This window comes from Cryptomeria japonica, chromosome 1 (assembly GCF_030272615.1).
Source record: "Cryptomeria japonica chromosome 1, Sugi_1.0, whole genome shotgun sequence".
In the NCBI taxonomy this organism is placed as follows: domain Eukaryota; kingdom Viridiplantae; phylum Streptophyta; class Pinopsida; order Cupressales; family Cupressaceae; genus Cryptomeria; species Cryptomeria japonica.
Genome location: NC_081405.1, coordinates 359,626,158 through 359,639,762, shown reverse-complemented (window position 1 = coordinate 359,639,762; position 13,605 = coordinate 359,626,158).

The window sequence follows — 13,605 nt, the reverse complement described above, 5'->3', positions numbered from 1 at the left end:
AATGCAGATATATTCACTAAATCGTTGTAAACCAGTTGGAACTCCTATGTGTACTGGATTAAAGCTTACCAAGGAAGATGAATCACAAGAAGTAGATCAAACACTGTATAGATCTATGATTGGAAAGCTGCAGTATGTTGTTCATACTAGGCCAGATATTGCTCTTGCAGTTGGTATTGTTGCAAGATTCTCAGCAAAGCCAAGAGAAAGTCACATGACGGTAATCAAAAGAATAATGAGATATTTGAAAGGAACTGAAGAGTATGGATTATGGTACAAATTTGGAGGAAATTTTGATTTGAAAGTATTTACTGATGCTGATTGGGCAGGAAACATTGATGACAGAAAAAGTACAAGCGGAGGAGCATTCTTTCTAGGAAAGAGATTGGTTTCCTGGACAAGCAAAAAGCAGAACTGTATATCCCAATCTACAGTAGAAGCAGAATATGTTGCTGCAGCAGTAAATTGTTCAAATGTTGTTTGGTTTAAACAGCTATTGGCAGGCATGAAAATGGAAATCAAAGAACCAATTGTTATGTTCTGTGATAATACAAGTGCAATTGACATGTCCAAGAATCCAGTGATGCATCCCAAAACCAAGCACATTGCAATAAAATATCATTTTGTCCGAGAACTGGTGCAGGATAAGGAGATCAGATTGGAATATATTCACACAAAGGAACAAATTGCTGACATATTCACAAAACCATTGGCTAAGGATGCATTCTTGTATCTAAGAGGTAAGTTAGGGGTCACTCCCCTATCTAAAATTCACTAAAGAAAAGTTTTAGTGATGCATCAACTCATCCTAAGTGAAAACTCTATTAGTTGATGTAGTATAATTAGGAAAATATTGCATATGAATCAGTACAAAAGGTACATTATAACTCAGATAAAGTCTTATTGTCTTTGGCATGTGTTGTCAAAGAGGGAGAGTTACTGTCATATCCTTCTAAAAATTTGAAAGAAAGTTCATTAAGATAAAGAGGGAAAAGTTGTTTGATAAAGAGGGAGAGTTTTACCGTCCAAAGATGAAGTTACTTCACAGAGGGAGATTATTGAAAGAAGGAGTGTTCTCTATCCAAAGGGAAAGTTATGTTGGCATGTTGCTGTCATAAAAGAAAAGACCTGTTTTCAAATTTCATTCTGCTATGACATGTTGTGTTGCCATCAATGCCAAAGAGGGAGATTGTTGGATACAATTGCTTAATTGTGTGTTGTCTTTGATGTTACACAAATGTCATATCAGTCTACCGAGTTCAGAATGTTCGGCAAAGCAGTCAGACAGAGTCTACCGAGTTCAGATGGTAAGAGAAGCAAGTTAAGTCGGTCTTCGAAGAATATGTGAAGGAAAGTTAGTCTATACCGAGTTCACAGTCTTTACCGAGTTAAGTTGGTCTTCGAAGAATATGAAGGAAAGTCAGTCTTTACCGAGCTCGCAGTACTTACCGAGTTCAGTCAGTTATCGAAGAATCAGCAGTGTTCACCGAGCATCAGTGAAATGTTTATGCAGCCGACCGAAGCAATATTTAATTTATTGAAACTTGTATATGTAGCCGACCTATGTAATATTTATTGTAACTTATAATTGAGCCGACTTGGTAACCTGAATGGTATATATGAGAGATCAAGTTGCGATTTTGAAGTGAAGAAAAAAAAGGAAGAGTGAAAAGTATGGAGATGTGAAGAAGCAGAAATGTGCGAATTCTGATGAAGGATTAGTGATATCCTTGAGGTGCAGAAAAGATATATGTGATCAGTAAGGATCTATTGGCGCAGAACAGAGATCTGTATCAGCAAGATAAGTTGTGTTTAATTCAGGTCACTTCATTGTTGCTTTCTAACCATTGTAGCAGTGATACCGAAATCTCTTAACAGAGTTGGTCTAACAACCATTTTGTAAATCCTCCGACAAGGTGACAATTCGGTTGAATTGTTCTTAAGACCTTTCACAAGGCCACTCCTAGCAGGGTGATCAAATCCTCTAACCGGGTCACACCTAACAGTGTGTTTTGTAACCTTTAACAGGGTTGGCTCCTCACAGGGCTCACTTTAGAAGAGTGAAAATCAGTAACTAGTTACATTGGTGGTTTTCCCAAAATTGGGTTTCCACGTTATATCTGGTGTTACTTGTGTTCATGTTATTTGTTTCATGCATATTAATATTTGATGAACAATGATAAGCTAATTTACCAAGTTACAGCAGTTTATATTGAAGACATCTAAGGGACTTGTAGATTTATTTTTGTGGTAACTGATTCACCCCTCCCCTCTCAGTTACTCCATCCATATTTCCAACAATTGGTATCAGAGCTTTCGGTGCTTATAGGAAGGATTTCAAGGATCTAAGCTAAAGATCAAGATGTCTTACAAGAGGGAAATTCCAAGGTTAAACAGAAATAACTTTTCAGCATGGCAAGGTCTCATGAGACTCCATTTGGCTTCCATTGGAGATACAGGATTGACACATCTTGACACAGAATATGTGACACCCACTGGTACACTAACTGTTGCTGATATTGCTGCAAAGAAGACTCATAACACCATGATGATAGACATTGCATCTGCCCTAAGCTATGAAGAGTTTGATGATGTCAAAGATTGCAAAACTGCATTTGAAATGTGGAACAAGCTGAAAGATATCTATGGTGGTGATGACAATGTGAGAAGAGCCAAAGCAGAAAGCTTGAGAGGACAGTTTGATCAATTAAAAATGAGTGAGGATGAAAATATTGCAAAATATGTTGAAAGAGTCAAAGCCAGTGTCAGTGCAATCAAAGTGTCTGGAGGTGATATCTCAGAGGAAACAGTCATAAGCAAAGTTCTCAGAACATTACTACCCATTTATGCAATCAGAGTTTCTGCAATTCAGGAAAGAAGATGTGAAGCAAATCACAAGATAAATTTAGAGGCCATAGTTGGAAGATTAACTGCATTTGAGTTAGACAACTATGACAACTATGTTCCAGCTTCCAAAAACATGGAATCAGCATTTGAAGCTAAGGTTTCACTCAAGGAGAAAGGCAAAAAGAAAAAGGAATCTCGGTCAGAAAGTGAAGATGAATCAGAACCAAGTTCAGATAGTGATCTTGAAATAATTGAAGCTCTTCTAGCAAAGAAATATTCCAAAGGCAGAGGAAAATACAGAGGCAAAGTTCCTCTAATCTATTTTTCATGTGATGAAGTTGGTCATATTGCTGCTAGATGCCCAAACAAGCAGAGCAAAGATGAGAAGAAAGATCACAAATGGAATGGCAAAAAGGACTACAAATCATTCAAAGGTAAGAAAACATGCTTTATGGCTAAGGATTCTGATAATAGTGAAGATGAAATTATTTATATTGCTATAAGAGATGATTCTGATAATGATGAGGAAGATAAGATGGCACTTATTTCTCATATAAGCAAAAATGATACTTGGATCATAGACAGTAGTTGCTCTCATCATATGACTGGTGATAAAACCAAGTTTGAACATTTTATAGACTATGATGGAGGTAGTGTAAGGTTTGGTAGTAATGAACCTCACTACATAAAAGGAAGAGGTAGAATTCCTATAACCAAAGAACTTGTATTTGATGATGCCTACTGGGTTGAAGGTCTCAATCACAACTTGATGAGTGTGGCACAACTACTTAATAGTGGACTCAAGGTGGAATTCATGCATGGGAAGGCCAGACTGCTAAATAATCAAGGAAAGCTGATTGGATCAGGCACTCAAACAAAAGGTAATTTATTCCGACTTGAAACAAGTGAAAATTCATGTTTTATTGCTCAAGTTGAAGAAAGTTGGTTATGGCACAAAAGGTTATGTCATGTAAATTTTGATAACCTAGTGAAAATAAGTAAATTCAGAAAAGTAAGAGGTATTCCAGATATAAAGAAACCTGAGGTCGGTCTATGTAAGAATTGTCAAATTGGAAAGATGGGAAAGACTAGTTTCAAAAGCAAAAACTATCAATCTGAAGATATATTAGAAATTGTGCATACTGATTTATGTGGACCCATAGGAACTGAAAGTTATATAGGAGAAAAGTTCTTCATTCTTTTTGTTGATGATTACTCAAGAATGATGACTGTCATGTATTTAAGGAACAAATCAGAAGCATTTGAAAAGTTCAAATGGTATTTGGCTAGAGTAGAAAAAGAAATAGGTAAAAGACTTAAATGTCTAAGGTCAGACAGAGGTGGTGAATTTATCTCTCATGAATTCAATAACTTTTGCATTGAAAGAGGAATCAAAAGACAAGTATCAGCCCCTAGAACTCCTGAGCAAAATGGAATAGCTGAAAGAAGGAACAGATCTATCATGGATTGTGCAAGAACCTTAATGATTGAAAAGAACATTTCTATCAAATACTGGAAGGAAGCTATCAGCACTGCTGTTCATACCTTGAATCGAGTACAGCTGAAGAAGGACTCATTTCAAACCCCCTATGAATTATGGTATGGCTACAAACCTAATGTAAGTTACCTAAAAGTATTTGGAAGTAAATGTTACATTTTGAAAGAATCTAGAAAAGGAAAATTTGATGTGAAAGGAGATGAAGGTATATTCCTTGGATATTCTTGCAAGAGTAAAGCATATAGATGTTTGAACTTGTCTACTCAAAAAGTTATAGAAAGTGCACATGTGAAAGTTGATGAGTTTGCAGAAAGATCTGAAGAAGAAAGCAAAAGAGAACCAGAAGATTATAGAAGATTTGTGTCTATTGAACCTGATACAATACCAGATACATCTGCAAATCAGGAATCTTCTACTCCCGAGTCATCAGTAACCGAGTTACAGAAAGGGAAAACCGAGCCAGTATCTACCGAGTCTAATGAACCAGAACCAGTGTCTACCGAGTCTGAAGAAACCGAGCAAATATTTACCGAGCCAGTTGAAGAACAAGAGGACAATGATGAAATTCATTCTAAAGGCAAGAAACCTGTATTAGCCGAGTATGTCAGACGACATCACTCAGCAGATCAGATCATTGGAGACAAATCTGAAGGAACCATGACAAGAGGTAAGTTGAAAAGTACTTGTTTACTTGCTGATTTTGAACCTAGAAATGTCAAAGATGCATTGGGAAATGATAGTTGGAAAGAGGCTATGAAAGAAGAGATAGAACAGATAGAGAAAAACAAGACATGGACTCTTGTACCCAGACCTAAGGATAAAAATGTCATTGGAACTAAGTGGGTATTCAGAAATAAACTGAATGAAGATGGCAAAGTTTCAAGAAACAAAGCAAGACTAGTATGTAAAGGATATGCTCAACAAGAAGGAATAGACTATGGAGAAACTTTTGCTCCTGTTGCAAGATTGGAAGGAGTCAGAACCTTACTTGCATATGCCGCCTACAAAGGATTCAAATTTTATTAGATGGATGTTAAATCTGCATTTCTTAATGGTATATTGGATGAAGAGGTTTATATTGAACAACCTGAAGGTTTTGTTGATCCACAAAAGAAGGACATGGTCTGCAAATTACATAAAGCATTGTATGGTCTGAAACAAGCCCCTAGAGCATGGTATGAAAGATTGCATAACTATCTTATTCAGATTGGATTTCAAAGAACAAATGATAACAGTAGCTTGTATATCAAGGAAGGATCAGATAACAAAATTGTCTTGGCAGAAATATTTGTAGATGATACTATTTTCACAGGAAATGATGATCTTTGCAAAGAATTTTCAGTACAAATGAATAAGGAATTTGAAATGTCTATGTTTGGTGAGATCAAATTCTTTGTTGGTCTTCAAATTCAACAGAACAAAAATGGTATCTACATTACACAATCAAAATACATCAAAGAGATACTGAAAAAGTTCGGTATGGAAGATTGTAAACCAGTTGGAACTCCTATGTGTACTGGATTAAAGCTTACCAAGGAAGATGAATCACAAGAAGTAGATCAAACACTATATAGATCTATGATTGGAAAGCTGCAGTATGTTGTTCATACTAGGCCAGATATTGCTCTTGCAGTTGGTATTGTTGCAAGATTCTCAGCAAAGCCAAGAGAAAGTCACATGACGGCAATCAAAAGAATAATGAGATATTTGAAAGGAACTGAAGAGTATGGATTATGGTACAAATTTGGAGGAAATTTTGATTTGAAAGTATTTACTGATGCTGATTGGGCAGGAAACATTGATGACAGAAAAAGTACAAGCGGAGGAGCATTCTTTCTAGGAAAGAGATTGGTTTCCTGGACAAGCAAAAAGCAGAACTGTATATCCCAATCTACAGCAGAAGCAGAATATGTTGCTGCAGCAGTAAATTGTTCAAATGTTGTTTGGTTTAAACAGCTATTGGCAGGCATGAAAATGGAAATCAAAGAACCAATTGTTATGTTCTGTGATAATACAAGTGCAATTGACATGTCCAAGAATCCAGTGATGCATCCCAAACCCAAGCACATTGCAATAAAATATCATTTTGTCCGAGAACTGGTGTAGGACAAGGAGATCAGATTGGAATATATTCACACAAAGGAACAAATTGCTGACATATTCACAAAACCATTGGCTAAGGATGCATTCTTGTATCTAAGAGGTAAGTTAGGGGTCACTCCCCTATCTGAAATTCACTAAAGAAAAGTTTTAGTGATGCATCAACTCATCCTAAGTGAAAAATCTACTAGTTGATGCAGTATAATCAGGAAAATATTGCATATGAATCAGTACAAAAGGTACATTATAACTCAGATAAAGTCTTATTGTCTTTGGCATGTGTTGTCAAAGAGGGAGAGTTACTGTCATATCCTTCTAAAAATTTGAAAGAAAGTTCATTAAGATAAAGAGGGAAAAGTTGTTTGATAAAGAGGGAGAGTTTTACCGTCCAAAGATGAAGTTACTTCACAGAGGGAGATTATTGAAAGAAGGAGTGTTCTCTATCCAAAGGGAAAGTTATGTTGGCATGTTGCTGTCATAAAAGAAAAGACCTGTTTTCAAATTTCATTCTGCTATGACATGTTGTGTTGCCATCAATGCCAAAGAGGGAGATTGTTGGATACAATTGCTTAATTATGTGTTGTCTTTGATGTTACACAAATGTCATATCAGTCTACCGAGTTCAGAATGTTCGGCAAAGCAGTCAGACAGAGTCTACCGAGTTCAGACGGTAAGAGAAGCAAGTTAAGTCGGTCTTCGAAGAATATGTGAAGGAAAGTTAGTCTATACCGAGTTCACAATCTTTACCGAGTTAAGTTGGTCTTCGAAGAATATGAAGGAAAGTCAGTCTTTACCGAGCTCGCAGTACTTACCGAGTTCAGTCGGTTATCGAAGAATCAGCAGTGTTCACCGAGCATCAGTGAAATGTTTATGCAGCCGACCGAAGCAATATTTAATTTATTGAAACTTGTATATGTAGCCGACCTATGTAATATTTATTGTAACTTATAATTGAGCCGACTTGGTAACCTGAATGGTATATATGAGAGATCAAGTTGCGATTTTGAAGTGAAGAAGAAAAAGGAAGAGTGAAAAGTATGGAGATGTGAAGAAGCAGAAATGTGCGAATTCTGATGAAGGATCAGTGATATCCTTGAGGTGCAGAAAAGATATATGTGATCAGTAAGGATCTATTGGCGCAGAATAGAGATCTGTATAAGCAAGATAAGTTGTGTTTAATTCAGGTCACTTCATTGTTGCTTTCTAACCATTGTAGCAGTGATACTGAAATCTCTTAACAGAGTTGGTCTAACAACCATTTTGTAAATCCTCTAACAAGGTGACAATTCGGTTGAATTGTTCTTAAGACCTTTCGCAAGGCCACTCCTAGCAGGGTGATCAAATCCTCTAACCGGGTCACACCTAACAGTGTGTTTTGTAACCTTTAACAGGGTTGGCTCCTCACAGGGCTCACTTTAGAAGAGTGAAAATCAGTAACTAGTTACATTGGTGGTTTTCCCAAAATTGGGTTTCCACGTTATATCTGGTGTTACTTGTGTTCATGTTATTTGTTTCATGCATATTAATGTTTGATGAACAATGATAAGCTAATTTACCGAGTTACAGCAGTTTATATTTAAGACATCTAAGGGACTTGTGGATTTATTTTTGTGGTAACTGATTCACCCCTCCCCTCTCAGTTACTCCATCCATATTTCCAACAATTGGGATGTTTTATGGATTGATTAATTGTTTTTTGTCTAAAGCCAACATGGCATGTCATTGTAATATAGATGTATGTAATCATCTTTGTAGATAGGAATTTGGAAATCATCAAAGCAAGTAGAAAATTAAACTAGTTCAATCACGAAAACCAAATTACAATGATAACAATCCTAATTAACATTCACTAGAGACATGAAAATGAGACATTTAATTCAAATGCAAACCATCACAAACGCAAATATCTCCTCCAGAATTCTCCATTGTCCTTTCTCCTTCAAATTGCTTTGTTTGTGGATCTCACCTACAAGTGCATAAGCATGAGATGAAAGCAAGATTGACAAGACAACATAAGGATACTAGAAGCGTGATTGATTGATCGATCGGGGACCGATATGAAAAAGTGATCCGAAAAAGTGATTCGAAAAAGTGATTAATTGGGATTGAAGAAATTCATCCAATTTATAGATAAATTGGAGAAAAGACAAGATTAGCATGAAGAGATTTGAAAGGAAATTTCAAATCAAGAATGACAAATATGACAAATTATGACAAATTGACACTTTCTATGCGAAATTGATTGATTGATAATTATGACAAATTATGACAAATTGCTATGTCAAAATTGATTGATTGACAAATTATGACAAATTGACATGTCATTCCCATGAAATTAGGAGAAATATAGGAGAAAATTGAAAATTAGATGAATTAGAAATTAGGAAATTTGAAAATTGATGAAAATTAGAAAATTAGGAATTAGGAGAAATTAGTAAATTGGAAAATTAGGTTAATTAATTAATAATTTTTCATTCATTAATTAATTCACAAAGAGAGGAGAAATTAGTTAGCCAATTAAATAAATATTTAATTGTGACAAGAAGACTTAGGATAAATAAATAAATTATTTAACCTAGAGGGAAAATGACCAACAAGGTTAAATGAACAAATCATAAAAACCCTAGAGGATGAATTAGAAATGCAAGGAAGACAATTAGGTCTTGATGAAGGATCGATTTGATCATGATTCTGACTTGATAAAAGACCAATGTTGATAAATGATTTGATTGATAAAAGCGCCAATTGACAAGGAACAATGACTAATTGATCCAAATTGACATGATTGAGAAAGACGATGATCGATGACAAATTGATCGCAAAAATGACAAGATTGAAAATGACAACGATCGATGACAAATCGATCACAAGACAACAAGATTGAAAATGACAACAATCGATGATAAATCGATCGCAAGACAACAAGATTGAAAATGACAATGATCGATGACAAATAGATCACAAAATGACAAGATTGACAAGAGGACAAAACCCTAATTCTATCATCGATTAGGATTGACGATGTCAAAATATGCCAAATGAGCATGCACATTGATGCAACAGGATAAGATCGATGAGAATTGTTATCGACAAGATGAAATTTGAAAGAGAGACAAATGAAGAATGCAAAAGGACTCGATGCTCACAAATGATAAAGACCAAGTGCGCAACATAGGAGAAATATTAATGCGACGCAAAAACCCTAAAATAAGGCAATGCGCCAATGTTAAAGTATGACTCCACAAGCATTGACCATTTTTAGATGTCTACATTTTGCCCCTCTTTGAGACAATGCGATTTTAAGCATTGTTTCAAAGAACAATAATGAAAATGCCCTAGACAATGACAATGACATATGCATGCCCCCTCGAGGAATTGGCCGGAAACATCCAGAAAAGAGGCCAATTGATCGATAAGAATGATAGAAAATGATAGGATCAAACGGATCAAACAGACTGCCAAGACTAATGGAAGAAATGTTAGTAAGAAGAAATTAGATAGAGGACAATTAGAGATGAAGGAAAACTTGCTTTCACAAATGCACATAAGTAGGTGAGAACCTTTATTTAATGTAGCAAAGCGGATGCAGAGCATCATGGCATTGAAGGCCAGAGCTGGAATGCAACCCTTTTCGCAAAAGATAGACACATCGCACACAAGGAATGAGTGAAGCATCCTAGGCTGCATACATCAAGGGTCGAGGTATGTGCGGTGTTCACAAAGTGAACGTACTTATCACAGACACCCAATGATATAGTTACCCCAATTTGTGACAAACATTCCACAAACAACAAACATAACAAAAAACAAAAGGGACCATGAACCATCCCAGTCACTCTAAATCACTTTGTGACATCCTCAAGCAACATAGGAACATGATCGAAGCCAAAGATAAATCAGTAAAAAGATAAGACACACAAATTCAACTAAGTCAAACAAACATTCGGATCGTCATTGTCAAAAGTGGAACACAAGAATGATCATGTTGTCTGGTTCCAGGGAATGCGGTACACCGTCTAAGACAGGACACAGTCTGGTTTTGAGTATACCACACCCTGTATAAGACCCATGATAATAATGACAAGGACAAATGATATTGATGTTGATTGATTGATATGACAATTTTGATCGGTTTGCATGTCTGGTTTGATTGAAAAAGTTCATCTGTGAATGCGTGATTTCAAGAAAGCACAATGTGTGATTGATTGTCATTGGATGTATGCTCAGTGATCTGTCTATGCACAAAAGGGATATTTATTGCAAAATGCTTGTTTTGTTTTTTCAGGACTTTATTTGACTTTTTAGGGAGTTTTTTCAGGACATTTTTTCAATTTTTATGATTTGTTCACGACATTTTTTTATTTTTTTTTAGATTTTTTTTTCAGGACATTATTCGATTTTTAATGATTTTTCCAAGACTTTTTTCAATTTTTTATGATTTTGCCAGGACATTTTTCAATTTTTTTGATTTTTTTTTTTTCTCAAGACATTATTTGATTTTTTTTTTTCAGGACATTTTTCAATTTTTGTGATTTTGCCCCTAGTGTCTAGCAAGGCAAGGAATATGACAGGTGAATAAATAGGCTTTCTAAAATGATGGTGGATAGAGGGAAGACAAAGGCCTTTTATTATGGAGACAACACAGATGCAATTTTCAAGGGCTATGGCGTGATGGGACAAGAGACTGGATATGACAATGTAAAGCAGGAACATGGCATGAGGGACATGTCAAGAGGTTTTTTAATCCATGTTTAAATTTTGCGTCCTTATATCAGATCAAGATCAAGGGACAGAAAGAGTGTATGGATAGTGATAAGATATGGATAGGATAAGCAAGACCAAGAATGGATAAGGGACATGGAATGAAGGTTTGGATTGGCTAAGAGATAGTGGCAGAAAGTTGCAATAAGACAGGGAATATGGATGAAAGGTTATAATAAGCAAATGGATAAAGACCAAAAGCTATGATGGACTAAAAGCTACAAACAAGATGCATGATGCTCATGAAGATCGTTAGCCTTGTCAAGATCAAAGGTGGAAAGAGGAAATGGACATGAGGGACAATAGGATAATGGAGGAGTATGACATGGTATGATAGGATAATGAACGGCAATAGGATATGAAGGAGGAAACCTGCCCCCAAGTGTGGTGTGCAAGAAGTTCATAAATTACGCATGATGCCTGTTTGACAAGTTTTCATCATGATACTTTCCCAAGGCACCTGTTTGCCAGTTTTTCACCAGTGGACGAATTATTTTTTTGCGTTACATTTTTTTCTTTTTCTTTTTTTTATTTGACTTTTTTTTTGAATTTTTTTTTTTTTGTATTTTGACTTTTTCAATAGAAGATGGACACATGATAGGGGATGGAAGAAGAACTCAGGAATCTTTTTTGTTTGGATAGTAGCCTTGAAAAAAATGGACCATGACCTTTAAAAGTATGCTCAAAGATGTTGGTAGGATAAGGACATGGAAAAAAAGATGAAACTAAGGCAAGGATTTATGCAAAGGATTGGACCAAATGGATCGAAGGATGGAAAATATGCATTGGATAATGGATAGGGTATTGGAAGAATTGGGCTTTAGTGGATGGAAATGAAGGCAAGATCAACGTTGACACACACCTTGAGGGGTGATGGACTGATGGAGGAAAAATGTATTTTGGATATTGAGATTTTGACGAAAAAAAGGCTATGGATTTTGGGACATAAGGACCCAAAATGGAAGAAGGAGGTCATGGAGGAACAAATTTGAGAGGTTTGGATGGAGGAATATCAATTTTGGATGCCAAGTTGGATTTTTCTTTAGGCTTTTGTTCTTCAAGGAGCCGCTTAGGGATCCACATGGTTTTTGATTTTTCATGCTTTTGTGGTTCCTTGGAGTGCATTGCTTGCACAAGAGATTTAGGAACCCATATATATTTTGACTTTGCTTTATTTTGCTTAGTGGGCCTTTGTGGCCTTTTGGATATGTCTTTTTCTTTATAGATCATATTGTTCTTTGTTTTGACATGTCGATTATATTGGACATGTTGATCCTTGAATACATGTGGATTTTTAGACTTATGACTTTTATACTTGGCATCCAAAAAGCTTGGAGGGGGAAAGGAATGCATGGATGGATAGGAATGAAATGGAGTTCTTTTGGATTGGTGAAATTTACTCAAGGATGTGTGCTTTTTCTGACCTTGCATAGAGGATGAAGGGATATAAGGACCTAAGATGGATGGAAAGTATGAGGGGGAAGGGATATGTTTGGATTTTGAAGGGATGTTGGATTTAGTAGGGGTACCCACATCTTGAGGAATTTCACTGAGGCCATGACCCTTAATATTTCCTTTAACATGAAGGGATTCTTGCTTATGAAGGTCTACCCTTTTTCCTTTATGAATATCTTGACTTGTAGGATACTCTTTTCTTTGGGAAGAAAACGTGAGTCCATTATGAGGTGGATATGATATGAGAGAAATAATGAGATCATGAAGTGGATCGGATTGCACCAAAGTGGAAGAACCCATTATGCATGTCAAGGGTTCATGAACATCTTCCACTGACATGTTAGAATCATGAGGGGGATTAGGATCATGAGGGGGACTAGGATTGTGTAGTGGACATGGTTCAATGATAGGCTCTTCAAGAGATGGAATGGAAGAAATAATGGGACCATCAAAAGAAATGCAATCTTGGAGTGTATATGGAGCATTAAGACAAGGAGATGGAGGAACAAAAGGATCTTGTGGAGGATTTAAAGGAATAATTTGATCTTGACAAGGAGGAAGATCATTGGAATCCTCTTTAACGTTGCTTTGCTCTTGACTTTAATTGGGATCATCGAAAAGGATGGAAGAGATATCTTGATCTTTCTTAGGAAGTGGAATGCCAATGGGATTTGAAAGGACATTTTTTTCATGAAATGGAATGGGATTGTTTGGGATTGGATGGACTGGGATATCTTGATCTTGCTCAGGGAATGGAGTATCGATAGGACTTTGGATAGGATGGGCAAGAATAGGGGAATCATCATGAGTGTCTGGGAACATGGGGTTCTGGTCAACAATTGGATGGGATGATAAGGTTTCAGGATCTTGATCTTGATTTTCTTTAGGACTCATTTCTTCATGCTCTAAATTATCCTCTTGACATGAGGTTGGACTTTGGATAT